Raw genomic sequence first — 22,502 nt, 5'->3', positions numbered from 1 at the left:
TGCACCTTCTGGAATGGCACTCTCTGCCAAGGTCTTGGACTTGATATCAACTCATTAAACTAAGAGTCTTAAGAACTGGCATTGAGGATTTCCTGAGACAGCATCTTATTCTTTGGCTTATTTTTCTTCATTTAATTAGCAGATATGTAGGGAGAACCTGTCATGTGTCAGGGAGTACCAGGCACAGGTGAGCAAGGTAGAAAAGGTCCCCAGCTGATGGTATGTAGACTCAAGCTGAACGCTCTGGAAGCAGAAGTCATTATGGTGACATTATCATCCTGTAAACACAGTGTCAGTCAGACTTCCAGGTGACAGTGGACATTTGGTCTTGGTGAATATTAAAAATCAGTACAGATTTTATTATTTCTGTGTTAGGCTAACAAAGTGATGGCTAAGTTTGAAGCTGCATGGTCTAGTGAAAAGCACAAGCCCGTGAATTCGGATAGTCCTAGATTTGACTCTTAACTGCCACTTGTAGACTTGCGGTTTTGGGGAAAACATTTAAATCCTCTGAACCTCAGTGTCCTTTATCTCTCAAATGGGTATATTATTTTCTGTCCTCTGGGTTGTTTGTATTTCTAATGCCCAGCCACGGTAGGGGGCTCAGCAGCTGGTTGTTGGCAGAATAAAAGAAAAAATCGATGAGTGATTGGATTGGGTGGTTGAATGGTTGGTTAGATGGATAGTTGAATGCATGGATGGTTGGATGGATGGATAGACAGATAGTTGGATGGATGGAACAATCACTGTGGAAAGAAAATGACTTGAGAACCTCTAAATAAATAATATTTATTATTTATTATAATTCTAAATAATATATCAACAGCAGGTTATATTTACCCTATTACCTTGAGGTTTGGCAAGGTATTTGCCTTTAACCTAGAGGTTTCTTACCTAAGGAAAGAAATTAAAGGAAAGGAAAGGAAACCAAATTAAGAAGACATAAACCTCTCTTCTGTTATCACATGTATATTAAAAGCTATAAATGACAGAAAACGTGACTAATTGTGGCCCTAACAAGTAAAGGGTTATTTTTCCAGATTTCAGGTAGTCTGGAGGTAGCAGCTACTTCTGCCTTTGGCCACTAAGAATCTATGCTGCCTCTCTACCTTTGATCTACCCTGTTTGCTGTGTTGAGTTTAACACAGAGACTTACTTTCTGGTGGTCACCAAATGATTGTCACACTTCTGTGTCTCATGACCAGTTTCAAAGTTGAGAACCAATGAGGCACCTACCACGTTGCTTTTGTCTTTTTTAAGGAGGCAAAATCCTTTCCCAGCATCCTCACAAAACTTCCCCTCCAGCGTCACTGGGTTGACAGCCAACCCTGAGGCCAGGACCTTTCCTGAGCTCACAGCATCTCTACAAGAACAAACTGGGGTTCTGTCACCAGGGAAATGTTGAGGGCTGTGTGGAGGGTGGACAGCCATAGCATTGGCCACATTTTCATACAAGGAAACTGAAAAAGTAAAAAAGACGGAATTTCAAGTTTGGTGCGTGTGTTTTCTTTATAAGACGTTATCTGTGTTAGGGGATTCAGGATTTGTAAGCCCCCAGCTAGGATGTGACAATTCTGTTGTTTGAAGCCAGATGACAATGTTTGGGGGGCTCTGTGTGTCCTTGCTGTGTGTATAATGGTGGGTTGGTTTTTTTTTTTTTTTTTCCCTTCTTTCTTTTTGAGCTGCAGAAGAAAACAGGAGTAAAAGAGTTAAAATAGGGAAATATTTTCTAGACTTAGTTCTGGGCCTCTGAAATGCTGCAGCCCTGACTTTTGCCAGAAGCCCTATGCTGACACCGGCCAAAGAAAGGACTATTAACAAAATATTTCCCCAACCGAGCTGAGTGAAGAGAAGAAAATGTAAAAGAGTATTTGAGGGAGTCTGGGGAAGCTTTTGGAGGGTTGGTAGTGAAGCTTTGCAGAAAAGTGCAGGAATTTGAGGGTCGTTCAGAATGTCACTGGTGTATAGTTTATGTTGGCTCTGCCCACGTCCAAGGTTCAGAGAACAGAAGAAGAAAAGAAAGCCACTTGCACAGCCCAAGAGGGATGCAAAGACACACAGAGTTTAATCTCACGCACGTATGTTCTAGGAATTCAGAGTTGTGGTTAAAAAATGTTTCTGTGGGAGTTTTTGACTTGGATGACAAAATGCCTGATAATCAATATCTGCCATTTTCCTCTTTAGACCAGCCACCCGACAACTGCATTCCTAAACGATTAAATGGGATTCCACGTCACAGACACCCAAACTTTCAGGCTTTAAAGGAATACTTACACATATAAGCAAAAGCTTACCATGACCTGGGCACGACTGATTGCGCTTTCTTTATTGAGGAGTTGAAAGGGCAGAACTGATATTGATCAGGGTTTTCTATTTCTGTTAACTCCACTGTCAGAATTTGACCATGTCCTTGAACCGTGCTGTGCGACCTATTTCTCAAGTGATTGGAGATGAATAATATCTGGTGTTGTTTTGAGAGTTCCAGAGTTTCACGTACAAAAGCTCCAGAAAGATGATGCTTCTTTAGGAAAAGGAGAAAAGACACAGTAGACAAATACCAGTCGACTGAACTCTCTGAAGCTGAGATCTGCTAAGAGGCCAAGTAAAGGAGAGAAAAGTGGAATTCACAGAGAGATACTGGTCTCGGCAGGGTAGAATTCCCTGCCATGCTGGGAAAATGCCAGAAGGCTGGGAGAATGGCTGTCCCCCCAGAGCTAACGCTGACATTGTGATAAACGGGACTTGTTCATGAAGGAAAAACACCCATATTGAAGAAGCCACCAGAAAACCCAAATGTGTGGAAGAAGCCTGGCGGGAGGAATCTGTGCTTCCTTCTGGGCTTCTTCTGAAAGTTTTTTTAATGTTCCATAGTATTTTCTGTGGTCGCTGAGTCCAAACTGCTTGGAAACATACAACAAAAGTAGTGTAGCAGACTGCTTAGCATTGAAATTTGACCCAGCGGTATTCAGAATTAGCTGAAAGAAACACTGCCATTACCATAAATAAGGCAAACAGCCTCTTTATTAGTTGAATTCTCTGAGCACTTTTTTTTTAAGGTAATAAAGCTTTAAGGCTTTAGTCAGGGGCCAAAGGCGGTAAAACATGTCAGATGCTTAGATCAAAACCCAGGACATAGCCATGAATTTGTATACATTGAACTCACCGACCACATCATCAACCCTCGAGGGGATGGCGTACCCTAGTCCACTCCCCAGTGGGGTGTTTCAGAGATGGCAGAAATATGAGGACCTAAGTAGGAGGATGGTGTTGTTTAAAGTCATACGCTATCTGATGATTTGCTTAAGGAAAAGGGGAGGTATTTTCATAATATAAACATGAGAGAATCAAGTTGCATAAAATATTTCTGGCTATTTGAGAATATGCATTTACTCAGTAACCAAAAATGCCTAGTCCCTGTCAGGCATCACGTCAGGCACGGGAGGGTGCGGGATATAGCAATGAACAAACAACATCCTTTTCTCGTGGATTTACATTCCAGTGAAAGAGAGGGATAATTCAATAGGATAGAAAATAGAATGCCAGGAAGCATTAAGTTCTATGAGGAAGACAAAGCAGGGTGTGAAAAGAGAGAGTAGGGCCTCTCTGAGATGACCCTTGTCACAGAGACCTGCAGGAAGTGAGGTTGAAAAGTATCTGAGAAGCTCCAGCAGGAGGGAGACTAAATGTCTCACTGTTGAGGCAGGAGACAGCTTGGCGTATTTGGTTTTTTGGTTTTTGTTGGGCTTGAACTTAGGACCCAGGGGTCAAGAGTCTCATGTTCTACCTACTGAGCCTGGCAGGGGCCCCATTTGCTTGGGGTACTTCAGGAGAAGGGGAGGTTGGTGTGGCTGGCTAGCGTGAGCCAGGGCCAGTTCACAGATAGAGCCTGGGAGGCCAAGGGTTTAGCACGTGTGCTGAACATGCCTGGAAGCCATTGGAGAGTTTTGAGCAGGGGAGTGAGGTGACTGATGACACGCCCCCCTGCTGAGGGATACCAGACTTGGGGTGGGAGGAGGAGCAAGACCAAAGCCCAGAGATCCATGGGGAGGCTGCGCAAGTCTTCCACATTGGATGCTGCCAGCTTGGACTGGGGGCTTGGAGGAGACACTGAGATGTGACTGGATCCGAGAGAGGTTTTGAAGGTAGGGCTGATGGGGTTTGCTGGTGGAGTTTGCTGGTGGACTGACTGCACGGATAATAGGTGGGAAAGGAGCCAAAGATGAGTGAGGGTTTGGGCTTGAGCAAGGGCTTGAATGGTGGCGGCTTGCCTCCAGGGCCCTGGGAAGAAGCAGTGTGAAGAGATGATTAAGAATTTGGTTGTGGCCATTTTTAAGTTTGAGATCCTAGTAAGGCATTCTTGGGAAGATGTTAAGAAGTCAGGTGAGTAACTCCGGAGTTCAGAGAAAAGGCTGGGACTGGAGATGTAGATTTGAAAGTTATCAGATTTAGGGAAGAGGAAAGGATCCAGCAGGGGAGACTGAGAACGCGCATCATAGTTTCCTGAAAACAGCCATGGAAGGGCACATCAGAATCTGGTAAGGGAAGGGAAGGTTTTTATGGTCATTGAAAGCATGTGTGAGTTTTAAAACGTTAAATACTGCTTTATGTCATCAGTATCCACAACCGTTCATAGAATTAGGGGAGAAATGTTCGTAGAACAAAAGCCAGCTTTAGCAGTAGAAGATAAATGGGAACCTAATTTCCACATTCACTGTTTCATTACTCTCCCACTGTGCCGCTGTGAGCCGTTCAGGTATAGACAATGAGTTATAAATGTGGGCATTCAGGGCTCCACCCCTGCCCCCTTTCGTTCACTGGAAACCTAGGGTGTGTTAGCAAAGAGCTCATTCTTGTGGGAAGGCAGATAAATATGTAGAAGTATAAAGTACTGCTTGTGCACTCACGGACCTTATAATCTAGTTGTCCATTCAGATACATAAACAAATGAGAAACGGGAGGGCCCAGGGAGAGCGGCTGAGCATGGAAATGGCTATACCCACAGTTAGAACATTGATGCAGTGGGCTGCCTTTCAGCCCCTTCCCGGGGGTATAGTGAATGACAGGTGTGTGTGTTTCTCTTGCTTCTGGGTGAGAGTTTTTGGTTTTTTTCTGGTACAGAGAGTACAGATCCATGCAGTCCCCCAAAGGAAAGTCAGGAGAGCGTGTCGTTCGGAATGTGGATAAAATGGCAAGGAAGAGGGTACAAAACGAATGCTGTAGTAGAGACTGTGAAGGTGGCTTTATCCAGGAAGCAGGTGGGAGGTGCGGGAACCAGAAGGCTGTACCAGCCAGGCCGATTTGCTTAGTTATTGTCTTCTGGTAGAATTGTGCATTTGAGTGGGTTATGTTGAATGAAGCTGTTTGCTTTTTTTTTTTTTTTAGATTTTATTTATTTATTTGTCAGAGAGAGAGCGAGAGAGAGCGAGCGTGCAAGAGCGCACAAGCAGGCAGAGAGGCAGGCAGAGGTGTAGAGAGAAGCAGGCTCCCTGCCGAGCAGAGATCCCGATGCGGGACTCCATCCCAGGACCCTGGGATCATGACCTGAGCCAAAGGCAGCGGCCCAACCGACTGAGCCACCCAGGTGTCCCTGGCAGTTTGCTTTTATAAGCTATCGATCTCTTGATGATACAGGAAAAGATGAACAAGTCCATAGAATCTATCCTCTCCCTTGATTGGTTTTCAATGACAAAAGGACTCTCAATGCCCACCCGTGTTTGGGGGGCAGTAATTTAAAACTGAATCAGTCAGTGGAGTCAAAGCCCCCAAACCAGGCTTGGGTAGGCACTCCCAGCAGGAGAGCACTTACACCATGTGCTTCTGAGGCCACGCCCCCGGCCCGCAGGAGTAGCTCATACACACCTGCCAAAGGGCTGGCAGAGTGAAACCAAAACCTTCCATGACTTGTTTTTCTGCTCCAGCTCAGGGCAGTGCCCTTTGCTGCCTCCTGCCCTTATGCTGCCTGACTCTGTGCAGCGGACACCACCTGCGTGTTTGTGGGATGACTGTCTTCCTCTCTGTCTTCACGTCTGACAGAGCATGTGTCATCCAAGAGACCTACGCCATGCGGACAAAATGAACCTTTTCACCCCAAAACTCTTATCTCCACTACCCAGGATGCTCCCCCAAAACTGGAACTTTGAGAGGGAAACAGTTACATATTACCAGTGGTAAATGCTGCTCATTTTACTTTTTGTTGTTGTTGTTTTTTTTAAGTTTTCTGAGGCTAATTAAAGTTCAACCCTAGCAAGCAGTTGGGTTTTTTTTTTGTTTGTTTTGTTTTTTTTAGGAGCTCTATTCAAGCATGGTTGGATTTCAAGAACATTTTTTTCATTGAAAGGTAACCAGAAATATGTTGGCTGATCAAGGTTTGTTGCCAGAGGAAGAGTCTGAGGCTCGTCTTTCCATTCCTCTGTCAGGAGGTCCCACAGTGGGGCTTGCGCCTGGCTGACATTCACTGAGTGGCTGTGGAGGACGCCTTGGAGTCCGGATTTAATGGTGGGCCCTTGACTCTTATCAGTCTGAAGTCCTTCTGCATCTTCTGCTGACTGAAGGCCATGTGGGCTATTTCACTGTTACCCCTGTTGTAAGGAAAGGAGCGCCCTTGAAGAGCTTGTGCTCCCTTTTATCAGCCAAGAACCCTGGGCAGCGGCCGCTGGAGTCCACAGCACTGTAACAAAAGCTCACGTGGTGCCATTCGCTCCTCTGCAATCCCTGCTCATGTTCTTCTCTGTGATTCTTCCTGGCCCAGCTTTGGGCCACCATTCTCTAAAGAGTTATCAGCCACCCCCTGCCCATCAAATATTGTCATCAAGTTATATCCTGGCCAGACCACATTTTTTTGGACACTATATTGTGTTTTCTCCTTGTCCTCTAAACTTTAACTCCCTCTGTTGAACAGTAACAGTGTAAGCCATTGCAGTGGGTGAGGTAAGACCCCTAGTTAACAAAGACCCATGAAAATATGTTTACTGTTCTGTGTAGAGAAGTAGACTAATTTGTATCAGGAGGATTTTCAGTGTTGGAAGTTAGAGCTGAGAATGTTTGGTTAACTCTGTGAACAACAGCAGAAATTAAATTCAGACCAGTCTTCTGGCTAATTGCTATTTTCCATAACCTTTCCATAAGTGGTTCCTTCCCTTAAGCGCAACAGCTAGGGATCCCTCGGTCCTCAACTAGTCTTCATGCTCTGCACATATTATTCAGCAAGAATTATTGCAAATGATATAGTATCCCCCAAGTCGCCAAGATATTCCAGAGGGTCCCATGGCTCAAATGGTCCAGAAAATTTCAGGGGGGTAGATCACATTTAACATTGCCCTACTTCACATATAAAAGCCTAGGGCATAAACTCTATTGTTTGCTTCACGTCCCTCACAAATTCTGAGTGAGAGACCAGCCATCTTAGTTGTATGACCCTGAGGGGATTTCTGGGATGTGGAACTTCCAGTGCTAACAACCTAAAGTCTCAAGCATACCAAGAAGAGTTGGTTTCCCTAAGCAAAAGTAGGTCAACTAACAGAAAGGAATATCATCTTTTTATATTTTTTTATATTTTATTTATTTATTTTAAATATTTTATTTATTTATTTGACAGAGAGAGGTCACAAGTAGGCAGAGAGGCAGGCAGAGAGAGGGAGGGGGAAGCAGGCTCCCTGCTGAGCAGAGAGCCCGTTGCGGGGCTCAATCCCAGGATCCTGAGATCATGACCTGAGCTGAAGGCAGAGGCTTAACGCACCGAGGTGCCCCTAAATACAGTCTTCTAAAACCAGCCTCTTATCTGTAAAATGGAGATATTTCTGTATTCCTTGTGGGGTTGTGGTAAGGCCTGTCCTGTAGCCTCCCTCCCCCACCACCTTGGGTTTTGCCTGGTATTTCCTCTTAGGTGGTAAGGACTCTCTCTGATCTAAAGCTCTCCACCCTGGTGCACTAAGCCATTTGCAGCCCTCAGTGTGCTGAGCTACTTGCTTCCAGTCTGGGGCATTTGTATGAGTTGTTTCCTTGCTCACACTTCCCTCCTTTGATCTTCTGGTTAACCCTGGTCGTCCTTCCCAGGTCAGCTTCAACACTGCTTCCTCCAGGAAGCCTTCCATGATCATCCCAGCCTGGGATAGGTGCCCCTCCTGTGTGCCCTCAGAACTCCTTGTACTTACTACAGTTTGGTTACGTGCTGCTGGAGCTCTAGTTACCTAGTTGGTTGTTTAGGCTCCTGGAGGAGAGAGCCTCAGTTTTGTTCTCTGTTGTGCCTGTAGGACTTTCCACATAGCCAGGCATGCTCCTGGGTTAGAAGGGCTTGTAAGGGGTAGGATTGTGGAAAAACGCACCACCTTCAGCTATAATTTGCTTTGACCTTGCTATGGCTCTGCCTGCCACTGTCCTTTCAGTCCTCCTTGGGAAACAGATTTTTCTCAAAAGAACCACATCCTCCCTGTCCAGGGACCATCCAGTTTAGTTAGGTTTCCATTCGCCCTGTAAAGCACTGAGCACATTATGAAAATACATACACACTACCAGCCTGAACTGCCAAGGGTTACATAAATATCAGTGGGGAGACTTGGGAATGGAGCTTGTCATGTAGGGTAGAGGCACACAATTTTTTGTTTATTTATATATACGCAGAATAAAACTATTTCTACTGTGACACGTTTAAATGGGAAATCTTCCCCCTCAGTTCTGAAGATGTGGCGACTCGCAGGCTGCATAGTGAATTTTGGATGTTTCATTTTATAATTTGATCCAGATTATTTTTCTTTCTCCCTAGTGAACATTAATCGTTTCCTGTGAATTTTCCTGATACTAGGAAACAGATGTTCCATATTTTTATCTGCATTTTTCCCAAATGCTGAACCAGGACTTTTGTAGGGGTGTGTGTGTGTGTGTGTGTGTGTGTGTGTGTGTACACAGTGAATTTTTGAGGAATGAGTTATATCAGAATTTGCAAATAAGAGCATAGCAGATCTATCTACAGAATTACACAGATTTGTCCAAGGCTGGAAGCATTGTTGGACACTCTGTTTAATGTAGTTTGGTATTGTTTAGTTAATGCAGACCTCTGGCCTAAGAATGCATTAGGACTGTCTCATGATAGTATGCTTGCCAAAATAAGGAGTGGCATAGCAAAAGGCACATAGTTAATGCAGCCTTTAATGCTCTGATTTTTAACTAAACTATTTTTTTTTTAACATTCTCTCTTAACTATAGAAAGTACTTCACCATCTCTCCATAAAATATTGAATGTGTGCCACCTCTGTCCAGAGCAGGGTCCTAGGCTCTTTGGAGATAGAAACACAAATATGCTGTGGACCCTTGGAACCTTATCATCCAGTAGAAACGGTGAAACATATACCAAAATACCTATTATAAAAAGTAGAAAGTGATATAGCAATTCAAGGAGAAGAGTGGTTTCACTCAGCCCAAGAGGTGCAATATTTATGCTAGGTTAAGAAAAAAAGGAATAAAGCAACAGTTAATTTAGGTCTACATTATTTGGATTATTGTAACTGCATAAGGATGGTCTGCTATGTAAGGCATTATATTGGTGGCTTCTCTAAAAATAATACTTGCATTTCTTATAAGCCAGAGAAGACCAATACTACTTGGTATCATAAGTGGAATCAAAACCAAACCAAACAAATCAAACTCCGAGAAACAGAGTAGAAAAGTGGTGGCCAGGGGCTGGGGGGAAACAGGGAGAGGTTGGTAAAGACTTTCAGCTCTAAGATGAATAAGGTCTGAGGATCTACGTGGTGACTATAGTTGACAACACTGTATTGTATCAGTGAGATTTGCTAGAAAAGCAGAACTTGGATGTTCTCACCCCACCCCAAGGGAAAGGTAAATATGTGAGATGGTGGGTGTGTTAATTAACTAAATGGTGGGAAGCCTTTTGCAATGTGCATCGAATCACCAGGACATACACTTTAAGTATCATACAGTTTTCCTTGTTGTCAGTTACATCTCAAAAAAGCTGAATAAAAAAAAATGCCAGCCTTTCTGGAGAGCCTCTAGCACAGCAGGTATGATTCTCTGATGCTTTGTATAAAGGCTTTTTAATAAGAAATGACATAGAATGGGTGCTTTGGAGAATCATTTTGCACAAAAATACATCTCTTTATTTTGGTTCCTTTGGTTCTGAGAATGAAGGACTGAGTCTGGTCTCAGCCATCTCCGAGATTCGGTGACCCTGTTTAAGTCACCTGGCCTATGTGGGTCTCCGTTTTCTCTGGTGTACAGTGGGAATTATAGTAATCCCCAGCTCACTCGCTGGGTTGCCGTGAAAATCAGAGTGGGTGTAAATGAACATTTGAAAAGCAATCAAAAGCCAAGCATTTTGCCAAGAAGCGATGTCATAGCTCATGAAGTTAATATAAGTTATGGCTTTTGCTTATTAGTTATTAAAATGCTGTGTAGATGCAAAGATGGTTATCCTCAAATTCAAAATAAAGGGAATATATAGCAAGTACAAATATTAACTCAATTATCATGTACTATGAAGAGCTCATTCAAATTCATAGCAAAAATATCAAGACACTACTATGTGAATAAGCAAAACATAGAAACTTATTTTTCAAGGTCACCATTAATAAACAGGAAAAAATGTTTCATTTTCACTAATTATCTTAGAAATACAAATTAAAACCACATGAGAAATACCATTTTATGTATAAAATATCAAGGTCTCAGAAGTTCCCCATTATTTTGGTGCTGGTATTGTTGTATGCTCATAAAAGCCCTTTTAAAAACAAAATACTGTTAATTCTACTGTTAGGAATTTAGGAAAGCTGGGGACCTAAGCTGAAGGAATGAAAAAAGCTACAGCATGAAGATATCTAGTGTAACCTTATTTATAATAATAGAAACTGGCAACAGCTTACATATTTAGTGCATTAGGGGAGTGACCTAATGTATTAGGACTTTTCGATGTGAAGGACTATTACCAGGCTCCTTAAACGATCATTATGAATATGTGTAGAAACACAGAAAATACTTAAAATAAAATGGAAGAATGAAAGAATAGTTGTCATTATGGAGCCTTTCCTAGTGGCATTGGGTCAGTGTTCTCCCTTCTTATTCTTATAGCAACTATGTGCTAAAGGTATTTTTACACTTTAGAAAATCAAGGCTTAGAGGTAAATTTTTCAAGGACTTGGACCTGATCTGTGGAGGAGCCAACATTCTAATCCAGATCTTCTGACTCCAAAGCTTTCCCAGGGTTTCCTACCAATAGCATGTAAACTATGGCCACAGTCAGGTAAAAACATGGGTGTTTGTGGAGGGTAACAGGCAAAAATAGGTAGCAGCCCTAGGATGGTGGGCATATGGGCCCAAAGATGCCTGCTGTCCTTTTAAAACTATCACTGGGGAACACACACATACACAGACACACACATACACACACACGAAGTTAAAAAAAAAACACCAAAAAATGCCTCTGCCCTTTTAATAGAGAAGTCGGAAAAAATATGTTGAGTGTAACATTTCAGGTGTTTATTCTTGCTTTTTGTATGTTCTCATAGAGGTTGGCAAAATGGGAATTATGTGTATTTTTAAAATTTCTTGCTAGCTTTGGCATAATCAGGCTACTCCCCCCTTCCCCTATTCTCTGCAAATTAGTTGAGGACACATACCAGCAGTTCCTTAATTAAAAACAAGATTTCAGGTCTCTAGCTCTCTGTGGATTAAGGATAGTGAGCAGGTGGAAGTTTCTCCCCACGAACAGCCCAGACCAGCTCTTCTGGGCAGGAGCCAGTCTCAAGGTGGAGATAAATAGGGTGGCACCATTTGGTTAAAGTAGGCCAGTTCATCTGCTCATGGTGTACCCTTTCCTGGGACAGAAGCCCTTGCCTGGTACAGGGGACATGTCACCATTTTGGTTCCTACTGTCTTTCACCTTGGATGCTCAAGCCTTGATTCCTGATTCTTTGACACATTACAGCGTTACTTTATAGTCAGGAGCCATACAACTTACTTTATTTTTCTGGTGTTCCAAGATCCATTGTTTATGCACCACACCCAGTGCTCCATGCCATGCCTGCCCTCCTTAATACCCACCACCAGGTTCACACATCCCCCCACCCCTCTCCCTTCCAAAACCCTCAGTTTGTTTCTCACATAGTCTCTCATGGTTTGTCTAGCCCTCAATTTCCCCCAATTCACTTTTCCTTTCCTGCTCCTGATGTCCTCCATGTTATTCCTTAAGTGAAACCATATGATACTTGTCTCTCTCTGCTTGACTTATTTCACTCAGCGTAATCTCCTCCAGTCCCATCCATGTTGATACAAAAGTTGGGTATTCATCCTTTCTGATGGCTGCATAATATTCCATTGTATATATGGACCCTATCTTTATTCATTTGTCTGTTGAAGGGCATCTTGGCTCTTTCCACAGCTTGGTGATTGTGGCCATTGCTGCTATGAACATTGGGGTAAAGATGGCCCTTCTTTTCACTACATCTGTACCTTTGGGGTAAATACCCAGTAGTGCAACTGCAGGGTCATAGGGAAGCTCTATTTTTAATTTCTTAAGGAATCTCCACACTGTTTTCCAAAGTGGCTGCACCAGCTTGCATTCCCACCAACAGTATAAGATGGTTCCCCTTTCTCTACATCCTCTCCAACACTTGTTGTTTACTGTCTTGTTAATTTTGGCCATTCTAACTGGTATAAGGTGGTATCTCAATGTGGTTTTGATTTAAATTTCCTGGATGGCTAATGATGATGAACATTTTTTCATGTGTCTGTTATCCATTTGTATGTCTTCTTTGGATAAGTGTCTGTTCATGTCTTCTGTCCATTTTTTGATGTGATTATCTGTTTTGTGGGTGTTGAATTTGAGAAATTCTTTATAGATCCTGGATATCAGCCCTTTGTCTATAGTGTCATTTGTAAATATCTTCCCCCATTCTGTGGGTTGCCTCTTTGTTTTGTTGGCTTTCCTTTGCTGTGCAGAAGCTTTTGATCTTGATGAAGTCCCAGAAGTTCATTTTCGCTTTTGTTTTCTTTGCCTTTGGAGACGTGTCTTGAAAGAAGTTGCTGTGGCCAATGTTGAATAGGTTACTGCCTATGTTCTCCTCTAGGATTTTGATAGATTCCTGGCTCACATTGAGGTCTTTTATCCATTTCGAGTTTATCTTTGAGTATGGTGTAAGAGAATGGTCGAGTTTCATTCTTCTATACATAGCTGTCCAATTTTCCCAGCACCATTTATTCAAGAGACTGTCTTTTTTCCACTGTGTATTTTTTCCTGCTTTGTCGAAGATTATTTGACCATAGAGTTGTGGGTCCATATCTGGACTCTCTACTCTGTTCCACTGGTCTATGTGTCTGTTTTTGTGCCAGTACCATGCTGTCTTGGTGATCACAGCTTTGTAGTAAAGCTTGAAATCAGGCAATGTGATGCCCCCAGTTTTGTTTCTTTCTTTTTTTTTTTTTAAGATTTTATTTTTATTTATTTGACAGAGAGAGATCACAGTAGACAGAGGCAGGCAGAGAGAGAGAGAGAGAGAGGGAAGCAGGCTCCCACTGAGCAGAGAGCCCGATGCGGGACTCGATCCCAGGATCCTGAGATCATGACCTGAGCCAAAGGCAGCGGCTTAACCCACTGAGCCACCCAGGTGTCCCCCAGCTTTGTTTCTTTTTCAACATTTCCTTAGCAATTCAGGGTCTTTTCTGGTTCCATACAAATTTTAGGATTATTTGTTCTGGCACTTTGAAAAATGCTGGCAGAATTTTGATCAGGATGGCCTTGAAAGTATAGATTGCTCTGGGCAGTATAGACATTTTAACAATGTTTATTCTCCCAATCCATGAATTCAGTAATGTGGCAGGATACTAAATCAATATGATTTCAATGAGAAATGAGTTGCTTTCTTATACACTAACAATGAAGATACAGAAAGGGAAATTAGAAAATCGATTCCATTTACTATAGCACCAAGAACCATAAGATACCTGGGAATAAACCTAACCAAAGAGGTAAAGGATCTATACTCGAGGAACTACAGAACACTCATGAACGAAATTGAAGAAGACACAAAAAGATGGAAAACATCCCATGCCATGCATCTTCTAGTAATACAAATTTCTGTTCTAGACTCAAAACACAGGGTATATTTTCCCGCACCTTTGTGGAATATGTGCCTTTTATGCCTACAGTAGGGCCTTTTATATGCTTTGAAGGCCTTTTCGTTTGTATTTTGCCATTGGAGATAATATCCCGTCAGAATTTGCAAGTGAAATCGTAACAGACCTGACTAGGGTACAGTGGAGATGTTTTGAGAGCTGCAAACATTCTCCATGATGTTTCTCAATATAGTTCATTCAGGGTCACTCCCCATTTTATAGGTGAGGAAATGGAGGCACATGACAGCTGGAAACCAGGCCTATAAATCTAGTGTTTACCCCACTCTCCCACAGTGCTGTCATATATATTTTCTACAGAATTAATGTAAGACTTGAAATAAATCTGATCAGATTCCAATGGATGTTTAAGATTAAAGATCTCCCATGGCTGTAATTTTGTATTTTATGATTGCAGTAAATGTTATAGTGGTGGAGGGAGTCTAGCGAGGTATTGTATGCATTTTAGACAATTCCTATTGAGTGGAACTTTTTTTTTTTTTTAAGAGTTATTATTTGAGAGAGAGCGTGTGTGTGAGTCCAAGGTGGGGCAGAGGGAGAAGCAACCCCACCCTGAGCAGGGAGCTCCATGGGCCTCAGGGCTCCATCCCAGAACCCTGACACCATAACCTGAGCAGAAGTCAGACTCTTAACCAACTAAGCCACACAGGCACCCTCGAATGGAGCTTTTTACAATGGTGGAAGTAATCTACACTGTGCTGTTCAGTACAGTAGCCATTTCTTTGTCTACTTGATTACTTGAAATATGGTTGGTGTGACTGGGGAAATGAGTTTTTAATTGTGCTTAATTTAAGTTTCAATTCCGACACGTGCTAGCAGCTGTTGTATTTAAGAGCAACAGTTCTGGACTCCTTAATGTTTTCTTGAGATTGCCACCTGAATATCTCAAAGTTAACAAGGGCAAATCAGAATTCTTTTCTTAAAATAAAGATTATTTTAGAGAGTGTGTATGTGAGTGGGGGAAAGGGGCAGAGGGAGAGAATCTTTAAGCAGACACCCCACTGAGCGAGGAGCTCTAGGCAAGGCTCCATCCAGGATCCATGAGATCATGACCTGAGCAGAAACCAAGAGTCAGATGCCTAATGAACTGAGCCACCCAGGTACCCTGGCCAAATCAGAATTCTGGACTTTCTTTCCTCCCACAAACTGTTTGTCCCTCAGAGAAGCTACCATTGACCCAGTTGCTTGAGCCAAAACCTTGGTGTCATCTAGACCCGTTCCTCTCCCTCACCTCTCACATCCACTTCATCAGCAGGTCCTAATTATTTTATTTCCAGAACCTATCCTGAATCCATTTACTTCTTTCCATCCCAACTGCTACCATCCTGTGCCAAGGTACCATCATATCTCACCTAAACACGTGAATGGCTGCGTAACCGGTCACCACTGATCCGTTCATCCACTGTCGCCTCTTTCCAGCTTGTCCATACAGCTGCCAGAGAGACACTTAAATTCTTCAGTAGGCCCCATCACTCCATGGTTATATGGGAAAATTTATAGAACTTGTCACTGTTTGAAGTTATCTTCTTTGCATTTGCAAAGGACTTCTTTGCATATGTGTTTGTTTTCTGCCTCCTCTTCTGGTGGGAGGGTCCCTGTATCAGGAACCTTGTTTACCTCATTCACTGCTCTGTCTCCAGCAGTACAACCATGCCTGGCACAGAACTTGCACTCTGTCAGCCTCTCAGTAACAATTACATTTATGTTTATTGTGGAAGAAGAGGAGCTAGGAAGAGTCAAAACACAATCGGTTGTTACTAGTTTGGTTGTTAATAACTGAGATAATGCTGACGTCCATAAATACGGGCCGTTGGTGGTGTCTTTTATGTTGCAGTAGGAAGGGTGGGTGTTATGGCTGATTGCCTTTATCTGCGAGTGGTAGGCTGGGCCACCGTCCTGATGCTGCCTCTGACGTGTGTGTGACAAAGAGCTCTTTCTCTCCCTAGAGGTCTGTGTATGTCCCAGATCTTGAAACTTTTGTCTTTCCCACTGTTAGAGAAAGAGAGGAATGTCCTCCTCCAAGGCCACTTTTTATATCCCTCCGAGGGGAGTTTAGATAGTGTTGGAAAGAATCATATCATCGAATTGCAGGGTACAGAATGGCAAGGCATGACTGGACAGCAAAAGGGGATTTGCAACATGAGACTTTTACTTAAAACAGTATTTGGAATATACTCATATTGAGTTACTTGAAACCAAATAAACCTTAAGAAGGAGGTCTTTGCGTCCTTTTTTTTTTAACCTGAATATCCTATCTTTTAAAGGAAAGTATCTTTTCTGGCATTCCTTTATAATGGTCAGCCAAGGCTTTCGGGGGCATGTTATTACTTAGATCCTTGTGCAAAGTTAAGGGAAGCTGAAGACCTTGTTGGAGGCTTGATTGAGTTGGCCAAGATCTGAGTTTCCTCAGTTAAGGAGATGACCACCCCTCTCACTGGCTGGATTTAAAAGACGAAGTTAAAACTTGCTTTTTGCTTCATTAAAGGACATATTTGGAGACTCTTTATCCCAGTGTGTTTTTATTCACAGTCTGGCTCTGCCACTTACAAGCTGGGTGACCTTAGGCTGCTGACTTCTCTGTCTCAGTTTGCTCATCTACGAAATGGGGTCATAAAAGAACCTATCCTATATGGTTACTGAGTAGATTAAAGGAACATGCAAAACACTTGGAACAGTGCCTGGCCCACAACTCCTTAAAAACCAGCTTTAATTATTACCAGTAGTAGTAGTAGTGGTAGTAGTAGTAGGTATTTCTCAGTTGAACTGAGTGACCCCTGGCCATGACTACAGACAGAGTTATCCCTAAGTCAACCAAAGGGGTTCACAAAGGCTTCCCAGGGAAGGTGACTTCTGAACTGAGACCTACACATAGGCTGATAGAGTAGAGAAAGGGTGTGTTTGACAGAACAGAATATGCAAAGGCACGGAAGAGTGAGTGAGTGGCATTTAGGGACCTGTAAACAGGTCTGTGTGGCTAAAGGACAAGATATCTGTGTGCTCAGGCACAAGACCACTGTGGCTTTTGAGTGCGCTGAGGAGGTTGGACTTCATCCTAGAACCCAGAGGAGGCCACTGAAGGACTTCCAGCAGGTTTGGGCTCAGCCTGCGAGAGCAGGTGGCAGCCTCCTGCACTGTCCTCAGCCCAAGGCCTGTTGATTCTAAACAGTGTCACTGACCCACCTCCTTTCCTACTGTTTGGGCATGGAGTTCACATGTGTGGATCTTGTTTTCCTCATTAGGTGTGATTTCTTTGGGGACCATGGATTAAATAAAAAGGATGTGTTTTCTGAATTCCTTCCTACTAGATTCATCCTCTCTTCCTCCCCACCCCTGTTAAGACAGATACAGAGGTGTCCACCTTGTAGACCCCTTTGAGAATCTGATGAAAGTGATGGACCCTTCACTCAGAAAAATCATGAAGACAGGATTTTCTGAAGACTGACACCCCTCCCCACCACCATTAACCCCATACTGTACTCCTAGGCCTAGGCCTGACCGCAGGCCTGCTTGTGGTGGTTTTGCTCTCACTCCACGTTGTTTTTATTTTAATTTGCTAGCACAACCCATAACCCCTCCATCTGCCATCACTGCTATTATCTGACCATGTATCATGAGAGCAGCCTTGAATCACTTGGTGGTTATAATTAAAACTGAAAGCAATTACCTTATTTTGAGCCATTCACACTTAATTGAGAGTCCAGTGGCTAAGGACATGAGTCTGGAGGCAGACTACCTGGGTTAGAATCTCAGCTCTGTTGGGCGTATGGGTGGTGCCGTCAGTTGAGTGCTCAACTCTTGGTTTTGGCCCAGGTGGTGATCTCAGGGTCATGGGATCAAGCCCCACATCCAGCTCTGCACTCAGTGGGGAGTCTGCCTGAGATTCTCACCCTCTCCCTCTGCCCCTAGCTCCGTTCTCATGTGCTCTCTCCCTCTCTTACGTAAATAACTTCTTTAAAAAAAAAAAAAAGAAAAACTTTGTATATTAAAAAAAAAAGAAAGAAAGAAAGAAAGAATCCGGGTGCCTGGGTGGCTCCATCGTTAAGCATCTGCCTTTGGCTCAGATCATGATCCCAGGATCCTGGGATTGAGCCTGACACTTGGGCTCCCTGCTCGGCAGGAAACCTGCTTCTCCCTCTCCCTCTGCTGCTCCCCTGCTTGTGTTCCCTCTCTCACTGTGTCTCTCTCTGTCAAATAAATAAAATCTTAAAAAAAAAAAAGAAAAGAATCTCTGCTCTGTCACCATCTTATAACCTTGAGTAAGTTACTTAACCTCTCCATGCCTCAGTTTCCTCTTTACTAAATGGGAATGATAATACTCTTACCTCATAAAGTTATTGTGAGGATTAATTGAAGTAGTTGCCAAAAATAGTTCCTGGCACTAGTAAGTGCTATATAAATATTTGCTATTATTATGTGATTATTTCTAGTAAAATGACATCATGAATGGGATAATGATGGATTACTAGGAACAGGAAAATAGATGAATAAAATCTCCATATGCATTGGACTGACTTTGCCAGTACCTGCGAAGGCCAAGATTGGATCCCTTCGGTGTCTGGTGTGACTACCAGCCAAAATGGCTATTGACTACTTGAAATATGGCTAGTCTGGGTTGTGAGATGCTGGGTCTTGAAGATTGAGTATGAAAAAAAAGCATGTGAAATGTCTCATTATTGATTTTTCTGTTCTTTATATGTTGAAATGATAATTTTCTGAATCAGTTCATCTAAACATTAAAATTATATCCACTTCTTTTTGCCTTTTCAATGTGGTTGCTCAAAAATATAAAACTGTATCTATGGCTCGTGGTCTAGTACTGTTGAGCGGCACTGCCTTAGGCGCCCCTTACTGATGAAACAAGAATTGGGGGTTATTTGTGATCAGGTGGCCACTATCAGGAAGCCTTGTATCCTCTTCCCATTGGTCTTCAGGTTGTGCTAGACCATCTGTCTTTTTATGGGTTCCATAAAGGGAGCCATGGCTTGGTCCCAGCAGGAGTGCTGAGGGACCAAGGCAAGAACACCAACCAAGGAGGCTTCCTCTGACTTGGAGGGGTTTGGACGAAAACACTACCATTTATAATACTGGCTTCAGACTTCCAGCACTCTTTGAAGTAAATGAGAGAGTGGCTCTCTATTCAGGAAGTTGAAATACATAGGTAAAATCTCTCCCTGTTCCATCAGGAGCCAGAAAAAGCTTTGCTAATCTTTAACTAAAAGAATAAATTCGCAACATCATGGCGATCCCTTGGGACCAAAAGCACACCCTTCCTGAGTGTGATTTACTTACAGAGTGTTTGCTTAATTCTATTTCAGATTCATTCCACCACTTATAACCTGAAAACGGTGGGCCCCCGGAAGTCTTACTGGTAAGTTCTCTTTCAGTTTTAAAACAATGTGACTGTTCAACATTATTTTTGAAATGATGTTTCATGCTTCTAAGTTAGATACATCCCTACCAGTGCTATGATTAGATAATGTCTGTTTAGTCACACTTTTTTTTTTTTCCCCTCTCTGAAATAATTTAAGATGTCTCCAAGCCTTTGAAAAAAAAAAACATCAGTCCATGTTCCTTTGCTAAGACCATGGTCGGGGAAAAGATCTATGATTACATGCCAATACTATTAAAATAAAACTTTTTCGTGTTCTTGCAGTAAAACTATTTCCAGGCCCCTGTTGATGGTCTGCTTGTGTCAGGCAGTATCCAAAACAACAAAGTGTTATTTCAGCCAAGGAATTCAGACAGTGCCTTGCAGTGTGTTGTAATGAAAATTGGCTCACAGCTATAATGTATTAGCTTTCTTCTTGCTGTAATTTTCCTCTCCTCTGTCTTTGAACCTAAATGTGATTGTTGGGACATAATGGTTATGCAGTGGCAGAAAACTGACTTTAGAGTTAGGAAAATAATATACTTTTTAAGTGAGAAAGTTTCTGGGGCTTCGTGTAGCATCACTGCCTCGTGCTGAAGCGATACCATCATTTGCAGTGTGTAGCAGTTAGCTTTTGCTGCATAAGGAATCACCCCCAAACACACTACCAGAGATCTGAGCCAAAATTTCCCGACTCAAAATAACAATCATGTCTTTATCCTACAATGTTGTGGATTGGCAGTTTGAGCTGGGCTCTGTGTCATGATTCTTCTGGTCTCTGCTGGGACCACTCCTGTCTCTCCAGTCAGCCTCAGGTCCAGGTCAGTTAGGCCTTGTTTCTGAGGGTCACCTGGCTGGTAGCAGATGACAATGACTCTAAGATGTGTGTCTCACCGTCCTTCAGTCTACCCTGAGGATTTCCCATGCAGTTGGGAAGGTACCAACTGAAAGCAGGAGTGTCTGGAATCTGAGGCTCAGATGTGGCACAACGTTGCTTCCATCACGTTCTGTCAGCTAACGCGAGCTATATGCCCGGGCTGGATTCAAGAGGCGACAGATACAAAGTCATCTCCTTAGTAGAGGAGCTGCCGAATTGCACTGTGGGAAACCCGGATACAGGGAGGGGAAGGACTGTGGCCACATTTATGGTCCTGTCCTGCAGTGTTTTTGAGTCACATGAAAAAAGAAGGGCATGGAGTGAGGACTTAGATCCACACCCATCCCATAGCCCACCGCCCTCTCCCCCGATCCTGATTGCTGGTCCCTGGCACTGCCACCTGGCATCTCACTTGAGCAGACTCCGAGGTGGTCTTGCCAGTGCCAGGATGCCCACGCTCCAACCCTCCTCCGTTCACCGCTACCACACGGTCATCCTTTGGCTCATCCCTCAGGCTGTCGCGCCTTTGTCAGCGTCTCAAATCATCCACAGCACCAGCCTTGACTCCTCTCTCTGGCCTTCTCCACATCCTTCCTCTGGCCTGACCCTCTCTCACTCACCTCCCACTACTCCTTTTATTCCAGTCAGACTGGTCCGTTAGCATTTTTCTCGAGGACACCTCCTGCTGCTCACCCCTCCCCTCCTTGGAAACCCTTCGCATTCTGCAGGACCCACTAGAATTTTCCCTTCTCTGATCGGGCCTTCCCTGCCTGTGTGTGCTGTCTGAGACCTGCCCTGCTCTGCTTCAGAGCCAGACGCTGTTGTGCGGTTCACTCTCCTCACTTTGGCCCGTCTGCCTTCTCCAGTGCTCTGTCAGGGCTCCCTTTGAACCTGAATGTGATTGTGGGGAGGGAACAGTTACGCAGTGGTAGAAAACTAACTTTACCGAGCAGACGGCTACCCAGGCCTTCCTTGAGGGACCCCGCCCGCACAGACGGCTGAGAGGATAGCAGCTGCTTAGCCAACCAGGAGGCAGCACGGACCCTGTGCTTGGTCGTCCCTCAGCAGATCATCAGGGTCTCATGAGGCACCTGTTAAAATACAAGCTCACAGCCCCTTCCCCTGGGCCATCTCCATTTATTAGGTCTGGGGTGGACCCCTGGAATCTTTAAGTGCTCAGATGATTCTCATGTGATTGCTATGCAGTTGGCAACCACTCGTTATAGAAAGAATAAGACATTTATAGGAGACCTGGTTGGAGCCCTGACCCTTCTGCTTCTGCACTCAGCCTAGCTGAGCTCCAGTTTCTCCCATCTGTAAAATGAGAATAATGTTTCACTTCATGGCCTACCAAGAAGATCTAAAATGATGATGTATGTGCAAGAGATTTGTGAACCATAAAAGATAATGAAAATGCATTATGGATTATGGATCTGTGGCTGGCCACTATGCAGAAAGGGGCAGTGACCTTCACGGTGGTGGTCATGGTGGTGAAAGAAGAATAGGCAGGGAGTCATCGAAGGGTAGTCATGGTGGGATCAGTAACAACAACAGTAGTCCTCGTTGGTGTCAGCTGTGTTTTTGAGTACTGACTCTGTGCCAGGCACTGTGCTAACACTTTACATAGAATTCTTTGAGATTTACAAGAAGATTCTCCCCCCTACCCCCCCACTCCCGTTCAGTTGCATCTCTACCATCATTGCAGCCTATTCCACCATTAGTGACTGAGTCCTTTGGGTTTTTACCTTCTTCAGAAAACCTGGTTAAAATGTGCTCATCCCTGTGAGAAGGAATGCCACCAACCGTGGACAGCCTGTCATTGTCCAGTACAAGGTCCTGTAGAAGTGTGAGCTGCTTCGATTTGATGGGAGGAGGTGGAAAAGGGAAGCAAGCAGTAGTCCTAAAGAGAAAGTAGGTGTGGGATGCACAGGAACGGGCCAGAGGGCACCAGCTGCCCGAGGAAGGATGGGGTGGCGGGAGCTATGCAGGCACGAGGGAGGGAAGAGGCGGGGGGAGGACCAAGCCATGTGCTGACAGTTAGGCTCAGGGCTGTTCCTGGTCCAAGGCCACCACCTTCTCGGCCTGCTCACCTGGGGCTGCCCCGTAAGAGCTGCTCCAACT

General features: G+C 43.8%; 1 pseudogene; it reads left to right on the top strand.

Moving 5' to 3' along the window:
* Nucleotides 1-22,502, top strand: part of LOC116875085 — a 98,070-nt pseudogene that overhangs the window by 32,534 nt on the left and 43,034 nt on the right.

The sequence above is a fragment of the Lontra canadensis genome, unplaced genomic scaffold (assembly GCF_010015895.1).
Source record: "Lontra canadensis isolate GAN:19392208 unplaced genomic scaffold, GSC_riverotter_1.0 scaffold40, whole genome shotgun sequence".
In the NCBI taxonomy this organism is placed as follows: Eukaryota; Metazoa; Chordata; class Mammalia; order Carnivora; family Mustelidae; genus Lontra; species Lontra canadensis.
This window is presented reverse-complemented; position numbering and strand designations above follow the sequence as displayed.